Source organism: Patiria miniata, unplaced genomic scaffold (assembly GCF_015706575.1).
Source record: "Patiria miniata isolate m_02_andy unplaced genomic scaffold, ASM1570657v1 HiC_scaffold_6, whole genome shotgun sequence".
In the NCBI taxonomy this organism is placed as follows: Eukaryota; Metazoa; Echinodermata; class Asteroidea; order Valvatida; family Asterinidae; genus Patiria; species Patiria miniata.
The window spans coordinates 1370839-1386442 of NW_024037073.1; the positions used below are offsets into that span (position 1 = coordinate 1370839).

Here is a 15604-nt window from a genome sequence, read left to right on the forward strand (position 1 = left end):
CGTCGGCTATCTTTGTTCTGGTTCACACGCTGATGACTTAATTCACACACTCCAGCTATGCGCTGAATCAGAATAAGTGAGATCTACCATAACTGATTTTCCTTATACTGTGTCTTACTATCAGAAAATATTCCTCATCTTATCAATTACTTATATAAAACCAATGAGGACTGATACTCGATTCTGTTAATATATTGTCCATGTCTACTCACAGGAGGAGCTGTTTGTGTGCAAAAAGCGACCAAAAAACAAAAGCCTTTTTTTTCAGAGGTTGCAAATGCCCAGAATAGGGAGAATTTTTTTTTTTTTTAAATAAACCAAACAAGTGGAAAAGTTTATTGAAGAGCACGGACAGTAGGACCTACAGCTTTATAGATTCCAACCATGAAAGCTCAAGCACCCTACCTATTGATGAGCATTCTCCCTGATTGCAGGTCTCCTGTTCTGCGGTCTGCTAGCTTCGTCGCACTCCGGACTGCCCTGGTGCCTCCACGCCATCAAGTAGGCAACGCACCATCCGTGAACGTGTTCCCTGACCGCAAGTCACCGAACACTGTGAAGAAAAGAAAGAGCAACTACATCAAAAAACTTGGAGAAGAAAGTATGAATGTTTAAACATCGATATTCAGAGGGGCTTTAAATCTTAATTCCCATAAACTTATTGTCAGGCCAGTTCTGTCTGTAACACACAAAGAAGCATTTTTATCATTTAAAATTTGAAGGGAATAACACAAAGACAGAGCTCTGACATATTAGTTGCAGTTCCTGCAAAGAGTCCATTACGATTTCAAAAGCTTACCGGGAACCACCGCTTGTCTCCCACTTTGCTAGCATCACAACAAAGGGACAGGTCTCGTGTGTTACAGGCCTGGCGTTCGATTGGCTTAGGCTGGGGACATAGGTCATCTGGCACTACCTCCTCCCGAGCATTCAACGTCCGGTAGCAGTTCACGGAGCGAGGTCTGCATACCGCCCCACACGTGGATGTGCAAGGGGTGAAAGTGGTGACCCTACCCAACTGCAGGAATACAATTCACCAAAAAAAAGTACAATTACATTTCAAATAATGTTGATACATTTCAATACATGTTGGAATCAGTCTAGCTGTATGATAATGAGACTTGCGATGCTTGGAAGTTATCTTGTAATAAACTGATATACTTCAAGTGAAGGATTGAAGACTATCTTGTTATTTCTTGCTTTTCAGGTTTTTGGGGTTATTTTAAAGGCAAGTCTGTTTTTTCAGTGATAAAGGACTTCAGAACTGGAACAAAAATTAAAAAACCAAAGTAAAAAAATTCCAGTCAGACCCCTTCTCCTTCCTTTTCAAATTGTTCAAGGCCAAAAAAATGGTCAGATTTTGTTTTCTGTAAACCCCTCCCCCAAATGAAACATTTCTTGCCTTTCTACTGCTCAAGGACAAAAAGGTCTTGAACCTCTAGCTGGATTCGAACCCACACATGTCACTTGTACAATAAGTATTGCAGCCAAAGCCATCACACAACGATGCTGTCTGATGAGTGAATGTTAAATCGGGAAGTCAGGTTGGTGTATCGGTTCTTTCCTCGCCTTCCACCGCTGTGACCCGGGTTCAAATCCCGCCTGGGCCAATATGTGGATAGGCTTTTCAGTCCCACCTGATTCTGTGGGTTTTCCCCAGAATATTCTGGGTTTTCCTCCCACCTCTAAGACTGTTATCGCTTCTCATTGACTTATCTCTACAGGTTCTTCAGACTTGTTTGCCTAGTTGAGCTCAAACTGAATGTCACAGTTTAGGACCTAGCATTGTGGCTAGAAAACGGACCATTCCAGCAGTCCACATCGACGTAAACATTGAGCGTGGCCATAATGGTGTACGTAGAATTTGGTACACAGATTGTTATTGCCATGAATAAATGCTGAATAAATGTCACTCACCGGAAATGACTCTTGCACACCGCTCCCAGAACCACTCGGTGCATAATACTGATACTGAATGTCCGGTTTCACGTTGATTCCTCCCACATAGTTGACGTTGGGGTCCAGAAACAAGTAAGCTTCCACTTCAATCGCTTGTGTGATCGGTCCGGGGATGAAAAGTTCCTCGAGATCATTTCCATTCTCGTAGAGGACTACTGAGCTACCGGCGCTGTAGCGGCCTGTCGATGGTCTGTAGTTACCCGTGCCTTGCAGGACGTACTCATTGCCAATTTTAAGAGCTTTAAAAAATAAAAGGAATTATGAATATTTACCTGTTACTAAATTTGCACATTGTTCAAAGGTAACAACACTGTAAAATCTTAGAAACATTTTGGGTCAATAAGAATGAATTGAAAAGTAATTTGAACATGAAATGTGACTTCTATACTCACTAAATATCAATTGTTGCTGACTATTTTTCTGGGATGCAACTCAGTCTTTGAAATTTGGCAATATAATTTATTTACTCATTGAAGAAAGATGATTTTTTAATCTTACTTACCAATGTAAGTGTAACGGGCATTAGTATGGCTATCTCTACACCAGTTGAGCCAACAGGTAGTGTTAGGAAATGATTGAAACCTGCAAATGGAGCGAAATGAAGAAATATGAATCTAAACATCAGAATCACCAAAAAATCACAAGGATATTTGCAATGACGTATTTCAGAAACCCAAATCAAAGTGATACTAATTTACAGAATGCCAACCAATGGCAACCAGTAACACCGACCCATACAATTGTTTGGTTGGTGGGAATCCAATAGGCAAACTAATATTTAACAGCCAGCATACCAGACAGCCAAGCAGCCATCACACAGCCAGCCAGCCAGCCGACCAGCAGCCAGCCAGCCAGCTAATGCCAGCATGCTAGTAGCCAGCCAGCCAGTCGCCCAGCCAACCAGCCAGCATGCCAGCATGCTAGCCAGCTAACCAGCTAGCTAGTCAAACAGCCAGCCAACCAGCTAGCCGGCCAACAAGCCAACCAACCAGCCAACCAACCAGCCAGTATGCTAGCCAACCAGCCAGAATGCTAGCCAACCAGCCAGTCAGCAACTCAGACAGCCAGCCAACCTGTCAGCCAGTACGTCAGTTGGCAAGCCAGCATGACATCTGGCTAGCCGCCATTCAGCATACCGGCGAGACAACCTGGGTCACAGCCAGCCAGCCAGCCAACCAGTCAGCCAGTAGGGGAGTCGGCCAGCCAGCCAGCCAGACAGCTGGTTGGCCAGCCAATTAGCATGCAGCAGCAAGCCAACCTGCCAGCTAGCCAGCCCACCAGCAAGCCAGACAGCCACAATAAACCACTAAGCCATCCTGCCATCAACAAGCAATCATAACTCATAGCCACAAAGCGTGCTGAATTCGCTTGCCAGCAAACCAACCAGAGCAATAAAACCATAACTTAGGCTTTCAAAATTTTGATGTAATGATTGCCTTACCAGTGCTGGAGCCGCCAGTGAATGAATCAGAGATGCGAGTGCATGAAGACCCATCACCATTACAAACACCACACACGTCAAACCCAGAGTTGGAGTTTTCTCTTCCATCAACAACCAAAATGCTGTTCAAATAAAACATAGAGTCTTATTTAAATTACATGGATATTTGGAATTTCATTTCATTATTGCCGGTAGTTTACTTATTGGTTTTGCACTGAAATCCCTTTTGTGACACAATTTCAATTTTATAGGACCTTTTCTGAAAAAGGGGTTTGGGACCTCAATTTTTTCAAACCACAGTATTTTTGTTTTTGTAGTTGCCAATTCTGTAATGCCAAAGAAGGTGTGTTTTTTTTTCAGAGCAAAATATATTTACAAACTTGTTGCAAGTCAAGAAACTTTGACCATCAAATTCAAATCGAAAAATTTGAAAGTGGATACGTTTTTTTCAGTTTGTTCAGTTGTCAGTTCTGCATTTTGAGGGAATTTGAAAAGTTGTACATTTTCAAACGAAGGTACATTAATAAAAAATATTTCTTTGTAAAGAATTTCAAAAGACACTTCAAAACAATCTGAAATCATTTGAAACCATGCCTGGCAACATGGTTTGTTTCAGAATTAGCTGTTTTAAGGCTACGACTTCTTTTTTGTTTTGGTCATATATAAATTACAGCAAATAGCCTAAGCTGTAGCCACAGAGTCCATTTTGGACACAATCTCACAAAAGTTCTGGTTCCCTCCCACATACCTTACAAAGACCTCCCACACACAGCTTGACAGCTTGAGTTTACGGCATCATTCTTCTCGTTGTGCCAACACCGGGTGCCGTCTGTGAATCGAAAGGGCTCCCTCTTGGCCCAGAATCGCTGGTCGCTCAGACATTTGTACTGGCAAAGCTCGTCACCTAAGGCAATAACATATAATAAAAGTAACTGACGTTGTCATTGATAAACTTCACCAAAGATTGAGCAGCCAGAGTAAAAGTCAGGTCGATCAAGTCAAATCATAAGTCAATCACAAGTCAAATCATAGTCAATCACAAGTCAATTACACAAACATAAAACTTTGAGGAGATGAACTATGACAAAGGAAAAGCTTAACACTTGACATTAGGCTGGAGGCTTGTGATTGCCTTGTAATTGACTTGTGATTGACTTATGATGACTTATGATTGATTTGTGATCACTTACGATTGGTTGTGATTGACTTATGATGATTTGTGATCAACATTTAAGGACCTGAATAAAATTCTGCAATTTACTTCCTTTACTGATAATTTTATAATTTTCTCCGCATATGTGCCTCTTTCAAGCTTGCAAGCAACTGTGACATTGAGCACTTGTAAAACAGCACTGATTGAACTACAAAAATATTCTTTTAAATTTTGTTTACCTGTTTGTTCTGTTGTGAAGCCTTTGACCCAGTTATAAGTGACACCATTGAGTGGTATGTCATTGGATGCCATACACTGCTCATCTCTGAAGTCATCTTGTGAAGTTGCACATGGCTGGAAAAAAAAATAATTATAAAGATCATACAGAGCCTTGATAACACTATACCTCCTCCAACCCCTCTACTCACTATTTCCTATTTTTGTAATAATTTAATCCATTGCTTTCCTTTCCACTGTAATATCTTCAACTTCATTGTCATTCCAAAGTTGGGAAGAACAACAACATGCAGCAGCAGAAGCATGCCTGAAGAACTGTCTGTTCTTTGACATGATTCAGGCATAAACTATAATCTTCAAAGTTGCAGTAAACTATAATCATCTCAGTTGTTGACTTTGACTATGAAATTTCTATTTATTCTTCATTCATATGCACTCTGCTGATGCCTTCGTGTTTTTCTCCTTCCGTGATAGTATCTATACGAAGTGGTGGATCTATGGGGGATTTAGTTCGTCCGCTGTCCCCCTAAATCATACAGAAAAAAGGTAGTACATGCTTGCTAACACCCCTCCCCTTGAACCAAAACTGGATCCGCCCTCTACAAATGTACACAAGCAATACAAAAAGATTGTTTTTACAATTCTTCTTTGCTGTATTGTTCTTCTGTGTTTTTCCTTACAAGTTCTCAGAAAGAACACACCACCCGGGACAAATTATACAACTCCAAAAAGTGCAACTTCTTACCTGTGTTTCACAGACCATATACTCCGTGTTGCTGCCCTCACACCCCCGCCACCATTGGAGGGTCTGAAAAAATAAATGACAATGTAATATTCAGACTGGAAAAGTAGTTCCGTGGGATAAAATTCACAGAGATTCTGGAATTATAGTAAGATAAGTTCACGCAATGAATATATAAATGTATTGGGAGTTCCCTTACGGAGGATTGTCACAGTAGCGCATTCTGGACCGAACACCGCCCCCGCAGGATCGGGAGCAGGGTCCAAACTCAGCCGATCCAAACTGACCGCCCCAGGACGACCACTGACCATCCACAGCATCGGGCAGAGGCTCACGCTGGACACACTGACCATTAATGCACCACTAAGGAGGAGGAAAAGAAAAACCGAATATCATTTTGAAACTTTTTAACAAATAATTAGACCTGCAGAACTTGGACAAATGAATATCACTTTCTATGAATCTCTTCAGTTGATGCACATATAACTAAGAAAATCTTATTTGCTAAAAGTATAAACTAGTAAGTATTTATAAAGTATAAATAGCTTGCCGGCAGAGATGTAGTCAAGTCCATCACAAGTACATCAAAATCCAGTCAAAAGTAAATCACAAGTCCAGTCACAAAAAAGTTCAGTTGCAAGTACATCACAAGTCCATCACAAGCAACTGTGGATGAACAGTAACTATAGGAAATGCCCTTGTCAAAGTTTATTTAAAGCTTGTGAGTTGGATTCAGACTGGAGGACTAGTGATGGACTTTGCAGGGACTTGTGTTCGACTCGACTACATCCCTGCTTGCCAGACTCCTGTTGAAAATATTTCTCTTTTTTTTCCCTTCAATATTCCAACTTATCACTTAACCAACTTTGGCCACGATTTCAATATTTCACTTTTGGTAAGCAAATAAAAAAAACACATCAAATTTATTACATTTCCAACTAACCCCTCACTAGAGAACAGCAATTTATTATTTAGTTTATTATCAAATTCAAAGGCTTACCTTATCAGTCCCACACTCGGTCCCTTCCATAACTGGAGTGCCTTTAGATCGCCAAGCCCTGCTTGGATCTTGGCAAGCCAGAACAGTGCAGTCAACCTTCACAGAAATATTATATAATTAGTTTCAGTCCCTAAGAATATGTATAAAATTGCCCCCCCCCCAAAAAAAAAAAGAATTAATAATAATAATAATAATAAAAAAAATAGTGAGGTACTAGTTTGTAAGAAAGTCTGTGACTGGGAACATTTCTGTTCCCTCTGGATGGGATGCCAGTCCAAATTAATCCAAAACTAATGCTGACACCATTTGTACCCATGAAGAGAGGCAAGTTGAGGTAAACATGCTTGCCCATGAACACAATGTATAACCAACAGCTAAATTTGAATCACTCAGCTGACCATATGATTATGAGTCACAAACCCTTACCAAGATAGACCACATAATGTGGACCTAGTTTCATTTTCTGTTTTGGAGAAGGATAATCAAAGATTACAAGTTGTTCAATACAGATATTGTCATTATACTTGAATTTTACATACTTGTCCATCGACAGGCATTGTGTACCGGTCGCTGTCAAATGCCAGTTTGCATTGGTCTGCATAGCTGTAGACGGTGCCCGGTAGTTCATTTACGGAAAGCGGTGCCATCAAAGGCTCATCATTCAGGCAGTTACTGACTGGGTTTCTGATATCATCCAAAAGAAAAAGGTATTGTTCATTAACCCTTCATTCATATCAAAACTTATTGTCTGTTATTAAATTACTTTGTTGGTTTAACTAGTTCTAGATTATGATATGAATGTAGTCACAATGCTGTTGGTGATATTCAGTGTTGTTTTGTCAAATAAGAATGCATCATTTCTTAAGATTGAGCCGAGGATTTATAATTAAAAAGTACGTTTATTTTAACAAGTCAAGTTTTATCCTACTTCCTAAAGTTAGAATCAAACAAGTATGTTGATGACTACATCAGTAAAGTAAACTGCATTAGTTGAATGGGCTCTTGAACAATAACTGTCAAACTGTGTATATCTATATAGTTTCCTTTTGTCAACGTTTCAGTCAAGAAATGAAGATCATCGCTGAAGATGGTCTTACCTCAGGAACTCCTGGATATTAGTCTGACTACACATAGACCAAGAGAGGGCTCCCTCACCAGCGGATCGAAGCCCAGACATGATGTTGATGCCGTCTGGACAACCGTAAGTGCTGTCATGATTCAAATTCAGTCTGAAAAAAAAAAGGCAAATCTATTTAGTTCGTAGCCATCATCAGAGCTGTTTCTGTTCTTATTGCTAATTTTGGGGTTGTCACACTGGAAAATAATTTTATTCGTTCCCATTTTGACCTGTTGAAAATGTTCCCGTTTTGAAAATGTTGGTCTGGATAATCCATCATTTCGTTCAGTTTACCTGCCCCAAAATAACTGAGCTGTAATAAAGTCATAAGTCAAAATCATAAGAAATATATGAGGGAAGAGGAAGCGAGGCAACCCCCTCCCCCTTGCTTCCTATTGTGTCTTCACTTTTGGCAGATCTATGAAGAAGGGGGGTCTTCGGCTGCCAAAAAATAGAAAAATCATGCACAAAACCACAGCCAATGCTTAATACCCACACATTTTTGGCAGTAAACCCCCCCCCCTTTCCAAACCTGCAGGCCTACACCACAAAAAAATAGACCTTTATTTTTAAAATGACAAACCAATAAGCTCTGTACTGATGACATCACACTTTGTTTACGTGTGTGCTTTCCTATGGTGCTCAGTGGACCGTGGGCCCCAGCGCAAATGTAAACAAAGTGTGACGTCATCAGTACAGAGGCTTGTTGATTGCCCCTCCATAAAATTACAAGGCTCTGCCTCCATCTACCCAAATGCAAATTGGTCCCATACATCACTGGTCTGTAATCACTAGTCTCTGGCTGGACTTGTGATTGGCTTGATTAATACTCACGTGTGTCCAGTCTCATGTGCAATGGTCAAGGCACTGCCTAGACCATCGTCTTCATTCACTGAGCACTGTTGGAAGTGACGGCAGGTGCCACCAACGGGTGCGCGGCCAAGCAGCGAATCGGAGCCATCGGTGGGGTTTATCAGGTTATATCTGAGATGACAAAAACCAAACAACAAACCAAGATGAGGTTAGTACATCGCTCGGATCTGTCTGTCTGAATGTGACAGCATTATGACCTATGCACACGTATGTATTGATCAGTTTGGCAGGTGGAGGGGATGTGGGCAACAGAGGCGTAGCCTGGGTTTTTTTCAGTTGGGGGGGGGGGGGGGGGGGGGTAGGGGACAACAGTAATTTATGGGGGCACCCAGAATGGATCAACAGTTGCAGTGAATTTGGAAAGCAGGGGATCGGGGGGGGGGGGGGGACCAGACCTTATTTGATGCGAATGGGCATTCTTTAAAAAAAAAATCAAGGCAATGAAGTAGCTTTGATTTAAAAATAGAAGTCCTTTCCCCTTCTCTGGTTTGGGGAGGGGGAGGGGCATGACCCGACCCCATGGCCCCTGGATCCATCTATGTTTTTATTTTTTTTATATGATGGCTGCTCCACCTTACCTAGTTAATAGCATAGCATTATCCCAATGCTCTGGGTGTACATCGTCAACTTCGTTCTTTGTTCCTTGCCACTGGCAGAAGTCATCCAGTAGCTGGTAGCCATTGTTGCTGACAGTAAAAGCATCCTCCGTCGAAAACCCATCCGACCCCTTGAAATAGAAGTTGTTGTTTTTATTTTAACGATTATTGTTATTGCACTAAATTTATTTCAAAACAAAGATAGCCACAGAGTTACAATAAACTCAATATCTGAACTGTTTTTCCCCATATCCTTGAGGGTTTAAAGGCAAACTAAGAGTTTTTATTCAGTTGAGGCAAGATTTCTGACAATGTAAACTGGAATGCTATTAATAGAATATGTGGTTGCTTCGGCTTGACCATTTTCGAGGTTTCACTATTAGATTCCAATTTTTATTGTAAGACCTCTGACTTCTCCAAAAACACAAACTCCACTTCCAACCAAAATCTGTCTCAAGTGTGAAACAGATTTAGCACTAGCACTTTTTGGATTGGCACTTTGTGATTTGTGATATACTTTGGTGGTTTTTTTTTTGATGAGTGATTAAAAAAAAAGAAAAAAAGTATTAAATCCTTACCGAGCCGACTTGATCGCTTTCCAAGACATAAAACTTGACGAGATGAATTCGAAGATTGGCTCCCAAGCTAGGATCCACAAACCGACGCGCAACCTGGAAGAAGAAACATCTCATCAGTTATTAGTAAGCCTATGTTTCTTCTTCTCCTTCGTTTTACTTTTTCAGTTTAGAAGCATCGCCTATGCCGAGATGATTGACACGTGATCAATGCCAAGTGAAGGTTTGATTGTGCCAATGGCTTTCATTCTGTGATCTCACTAAAAAAACCTGTTATTTATAGTTTCAGCAATTTTCACGACTACAACTCCAGTGTTGAAAGTTATCGAAAACACACCATGTAATTAAAAGGATTTGGAAAAAAACATGAAGTATATGATCTGCGGTATAGCAGACGGAAAAGGGACCATGAATAATACAGAAGGTGAATAATGAATAATTTGAAAGTGCAATATCATATTAAGTGACTTACAATATTCAAAATAGTCATAACGTAAGACTCCAAGTCGTCTCTGTGGTGTCTGCGCATCTCATTGTCCGCCATGACCATGAGTTCCATGTATTTCTGACCTGTCTGGAGGGAGGACGGCAGGAGTTTGCCGTCCAAGGCTGCGACCATCTCCTCGTCGACTGTCATGCCTGTCTCGGGATCTTTCATTGCTGAGAAAACACGTATAGATATATAATAATTAATCAATCAATCAATCGATCGATTTTCGACCATCAAACAGTGAATATGATATTCCAATCTGATCAATCATCAATCGATTTTTTTTCAATTATCAATTTATGATTATTTTAAATGAATTATCAGTCGAGTCTGTTTAATTTATAAATCAATCAATAACTATATTCCATAATCATATTATTTGTTTAAGAAACTGATCAGTTTCATGAATCTGCAATGAAATTATCACCATCATTCGAAATGTCAACAATAATTAGTCTACCAACTACATGTAGATTTTTAAAAATACAAATTCGATAAATAACTACATTTGTAATTAAATTAATGAAATTATTATTCAATCTCTTTCACTGTCTATCAATGGATTGATTAATTTAAAAACCGAAAATACAATCAACATTAAATAGTTTAACTTTTCTAAAAACGTGTGCAGTCTCTAGTAAACATAGGACTAAAGGCCTTACATCACAGAAAAAGGCATGCGCAGAAACAAATCTTTACGAATGAGACAACGATTAAATTTTAAAATTTAAATCTAAACAACATCCACCATGGAAAAACCCACGCCGTATTTTACTTACGTGGCGGCGGGCTACAGAACTGAGCTGCCGGGTCACTATCACCCGCAGACCGTCTGTATACAACGTGAGGGTCGACCGCATCTCTTCGTCTCCGTCTATATTGCTCCGCGTGGTCGCGTCGGAGGGGTTTGATGAAAATGTCGTGTTCGCCGTAACTGATTACTCCGGCCTGTATTGAGAAAAGGAAGAAAATCAATGGTCCGAACTGCTGTGTAGTGCATTAATGGAGTAAACTCGGAAACTATCGGCCATTTTAAGGCAGAATCAATAAAAAAAAAAGGGCATTTGAGGGCCCATTTTCAGACTGTGGAAACTTTCAGACAACCATTAAATGAAATTCGAACGGTTTCTGATTCTGTTCTTAAAAATTCACCGACATTTTTGGAACACGTTCTCTAGTTTTCATTCACTTGATGTAATGTAAAACTTTGTTTCAGGCTGTAAAGGCCTAATCATTCTTTTGTGGTTGTAAACTGTAGAGTCGTTCCTTTTGTCCAGCCCTGCCACCTTGTTATAAGATTTTGTTCCAAAAATGATTACATTATTTCGGTATTCTTCAGTATTTACGTCATTTCAGTGTTCTGCCCTATCCTATTTTAAATTTTTTGAATGAGTGAACTTATGAATAAGCGAACAACTTTTTTTACTGCGAGAAAATAGCAATTCAAAAATATTGTATGAGTGGGGGAGGGGAGGGGTTGGAACAAAGAAATGGTAAGGAATGTCAACCGTGAAATAATAATTGATGCAATCGTTAAAACACCACGGCAACATTCTGAAACCGTATAAAAAGACCGCTGACAAAATGAGTTGACTTCTTACCAAACCGTTGCATTTACTGATGGCAACGGACGAGCTGTTATGCGACACCAACTCCCCGAAGTAGTAGCAGTCCCTCTGTACCTCCTGACTCGCCACCACCGTGCCGTTCCGTCCAAGCGTTTCCATCCGCAACCCCTGCCGGGCCAGCCAGGGGTTCTTGCTCAGGCGGAGGTGGTAGTCCTCCCGGAACGCGGTGAAGTGGACGTCGTGTTGGTGGCGGTGCGGCACGGCATCACGGAGGGGTTGTTTTGTGGGAGAGTCGGTGGGCAGGTCCCAAATGTCCACGATGTCGTAATTTGGGTCCCCTACAGGAAAAGATTTGCCAAAATTGTGTTTGATTAATTAATAAGTCCAGGGATGGGAATGGATTATTACACGACAACAAAAAGGGTCAACTCCACTTTTGGGGGGTAAGACTCTACACGTTATTACACACAAAGAGTTCCTGGCGTGCAAAGAATCTGTGTTCAAGTATAGTTTTTTTCTTGGCCTGTTAAAAGCCAAACTCTGAGCACTGTTGGTTTTGTTTCTCCAGAATAGTCCGGATATAAATAGCGTTGAGCCTTCTTCCTAATATTTTTTTAAACTCAAAATTAAAGCTTGAGAATTCCGAAAACTAACGGGTAGGTCATATTGTCAGATGAGTTCACATTACCATTTTTGGATGTCACGGTGATTCCTCCGAAGTAGCTTTTGATGTCTTCATGCGTAAGATCATGTCCGTCCTGATTAATTTACCAACAAAGAAAAAAAGTGACTTCATTTTAGAATGCTTAATTACGAACGTTTGTTTGGTGAAGTCACTTTGATTAGTCCTATGTGTATTGTTTACGAAGAATAATGTTGTTAAAAGGGCGATGAGATTGTGCTGTATGTTTCGGTAACAGTCTTGTTACATCATTTGCAGCTAGGATAAAAATGGGGTCCCGTTTAAGAAAAAAAATCACACTTTGTTCTCTCTCCGGCATCCCAAACCAAATCAAAATAAACCGCTGTGTGGACCATCGATCTGTTCGCGCAATTTCCACTGAAGAAAAGATTGTCTTTTCCCCGGCAATCACAGTTAACTAGGTCATTTTACTTTGTAAAGTCGAATATACGGTTAACTGTTATATACCTTCATACTTTGAAACATCCGTCGACACTCCAAGCCGTACTTTTTAGAGGTCAATTTAGTTGAGGTCAAGGCCATCAACAAACGACATTTCCCAACCAAAACAAATCCGAATACTCAATTATTCCAGGTAAAGCTAGCATGGAAGTTGAAAACACACCTTTTCGGCAATTGCAAAAACATCTGTTGAAACTTTAAGGGTACAAGTAACGAGTTGTATTCTACTTCCGATTCATATCCTTGACCTCAACTTGTATCACGCTCAAGTATTACTTTTGCTTTGTGTAATGGCCATCAGGTATGTGTTTTCCCTAGTACAATTTGGTTGAGGAATAAGAAGACAGTTTGAAATTTATTTTTGTCGCATACCAGTTGTGCAAAAGCGCTTTCTTTTGGTTTATTTTGTTTGCGAGGAAAGACAAAGTTGCAACACTCTTTTCGCTCCTTGCCGTGCTCATTTTATCACTTCATTGCAATAGAGCCGTCGTAGATGCGTTGATGAAATTAAATCGACCAGCAATATCAATCAATGCACAGTCAAAATTTCACTTCAGTGATGCGTCAGGCAAAACAAAAACAAAACAACACTTATAAACAAGTTATAAAACAATTGCTTCCAATAACTTTAGGCCTAAACTGTGGTTTTAATTTCTTGTAAAAAAATACCACTCTGATTCACAAGCGAAAATCCTTTTTCGACGTTCAGTATTTGAATTTATTATTGGTCAGAAAAGACATACCTCCCCACCTTTTGATAATTTTTTTTTAATACAGTGTATCTTACAGCATAATGTAAAAGCGTTCTCTTATCGTGAACAGGGTAATCTCTTCAAAATGAATTACACTTATAGAAAAACCGCAATCAACGATTCGAAATGGCCAACTCCTCATTTTTACCGTGTGATTCATTAAAATCAAACAAAAACAGATGAACAGTTGAATTCCTTTCTTGAACTTTGTTTGCATTCTCAAGATTTGACGCACGATGAAAAAAACTGTCCTCCAAACACTTTTCAAAGAAGTGAAAGAGTAAATTTCATGGGAAGAACCTGCATGGTGTACTTACCAAGATCGCGGGTGACGAAGTCACACTTCGTGCCGATAACACCGCTGCAATGAGGGCAACTACAGACACAAAAGTCAAAGTCATTTTGAAACAACTCCAACTACCTAAAAAGTTTATAAAAAGCTGAACTCGTCTTATAAGAGAAATATTCTGCTAGCTTCACTCTGAAAATGTGAGTCCGATCACCCGAACTTGCCCTTAAATAACAGTCCAGGACCGGTTGCGAGGGTGAGTGACGTCATCTTCCTAGTAAAAGTTGTCCACAAACCCAGCTGTGAATTGGCCAGCATACCCGGACGTGGTAGAATCGTGAACTTAGTCATTGCCAAATTACATCATGACTTCAAAATGTTGCCCATAAAGTCACATTAAATTTGGGTGACAGATCACGGTTTTTGTGCGCCTTGTTGCGTGGTTTAGTTTTTAAAGGAGCACTATTTGTTTTTAATACTTAAAAATGACTTTGTTAATTAGCTTGGTAGTGATTATGAATTTGAGATTCGGTCAATGGCGTAACTATAGGGTTAAACTTCTGCGGGGGCACCTTGGGGTGCATACAATTTTTAAGTGCATGGGGGGTGGGGGGCACTATGATATCAAGTTATATTTTTGATCAATTCAAGATTTTCAATGGGGGCACCCGGCTGGAAAGGAGGGGGGGGGGGACCGGCGTATTATGAGGGGGCATCAAGGACGGACCCAACAACAAAATTCCAGGCCACCGCAAGCGCTGCAAATTCGAAAAGCGGGGGGGGGGGGGCTATTTTGACGCTAGAGGGCGATGTTTTTTCTTATCAATTTATTCACAATTCAGAAAGTCGTACGGTTAAGGGAAGTCCAACAATAATCATCTCAACAAACAACTTTTTTTTAAAAGACACTTCCATGCATGGTAAGCGGCAAATTTCGTAGTTACGCGACGTGGATTTGTCGTTAACACAGCGCATTCACTACATCGTGGCCGTGCGGCATCTGTTTGTCTCTTCTGTTGATACACTATCCTAGACGGTAGCAATAATTGCTTCGGTTTAGCTCGGCTAAGTTCGTTATAGATGGGCGCGGACATCCGGGATTTTTTTATTTTTTTATTTTTTTAACATTATTTGGCTTTACGTAGCTCCCATACCTATGTTCTTGGAACTCAATTGTTCTTGAATCTAGGTTGCTGAATGGTAACACATAGCAACCAATGAAAACTGGTGTGCAAACGAACAGATGTTTACATCGGATGACGTCAGCCCGCCCCCACCTATACCAAGAAAGTCTCTAAAACACATCCAAAATAGAAACTGTGAGTCCAACTTAGGCCCATATGTGGGAGAGGCACATTGTATTCCCCTTCAGTAAAACCTTATGGTAAAACACTTGAACAAGTTCGATATTTTTCTCCGAACTAATTTTCAATTTGTATATTTTATTTTGACGAAATGGCGTAATTGAAAACAATGGCAGAACCAGGATCGTCCACGGGTGGCTGGGGTTGTTGAAGTCCAGGATTTTTAGAGGGATGGGGTTTGGGAGGGGGTGGATGGGGGGGGGGGGGGGGGTTGGACTAGACTTTGAAGTCAACTCATAGAGGCCAAATGCCTAAAGCATTGAATGAGCTAGATCTGCAATAATATGACGTTATTCAGGCAACT

General features: G+C 40.4%; 1 pseudogene; it reads right to left on the bottom strand.

The window, feature by feature from the left end:
• Nucleotides 1-454: 454 nt before the first annotated feature.
• Nucleotides 455-14150, bottom strand: LOC119742719 (annotated as a pseudogene).
• Nucleotides 14151-15604: the final 1454 nt, after the last annotated feature.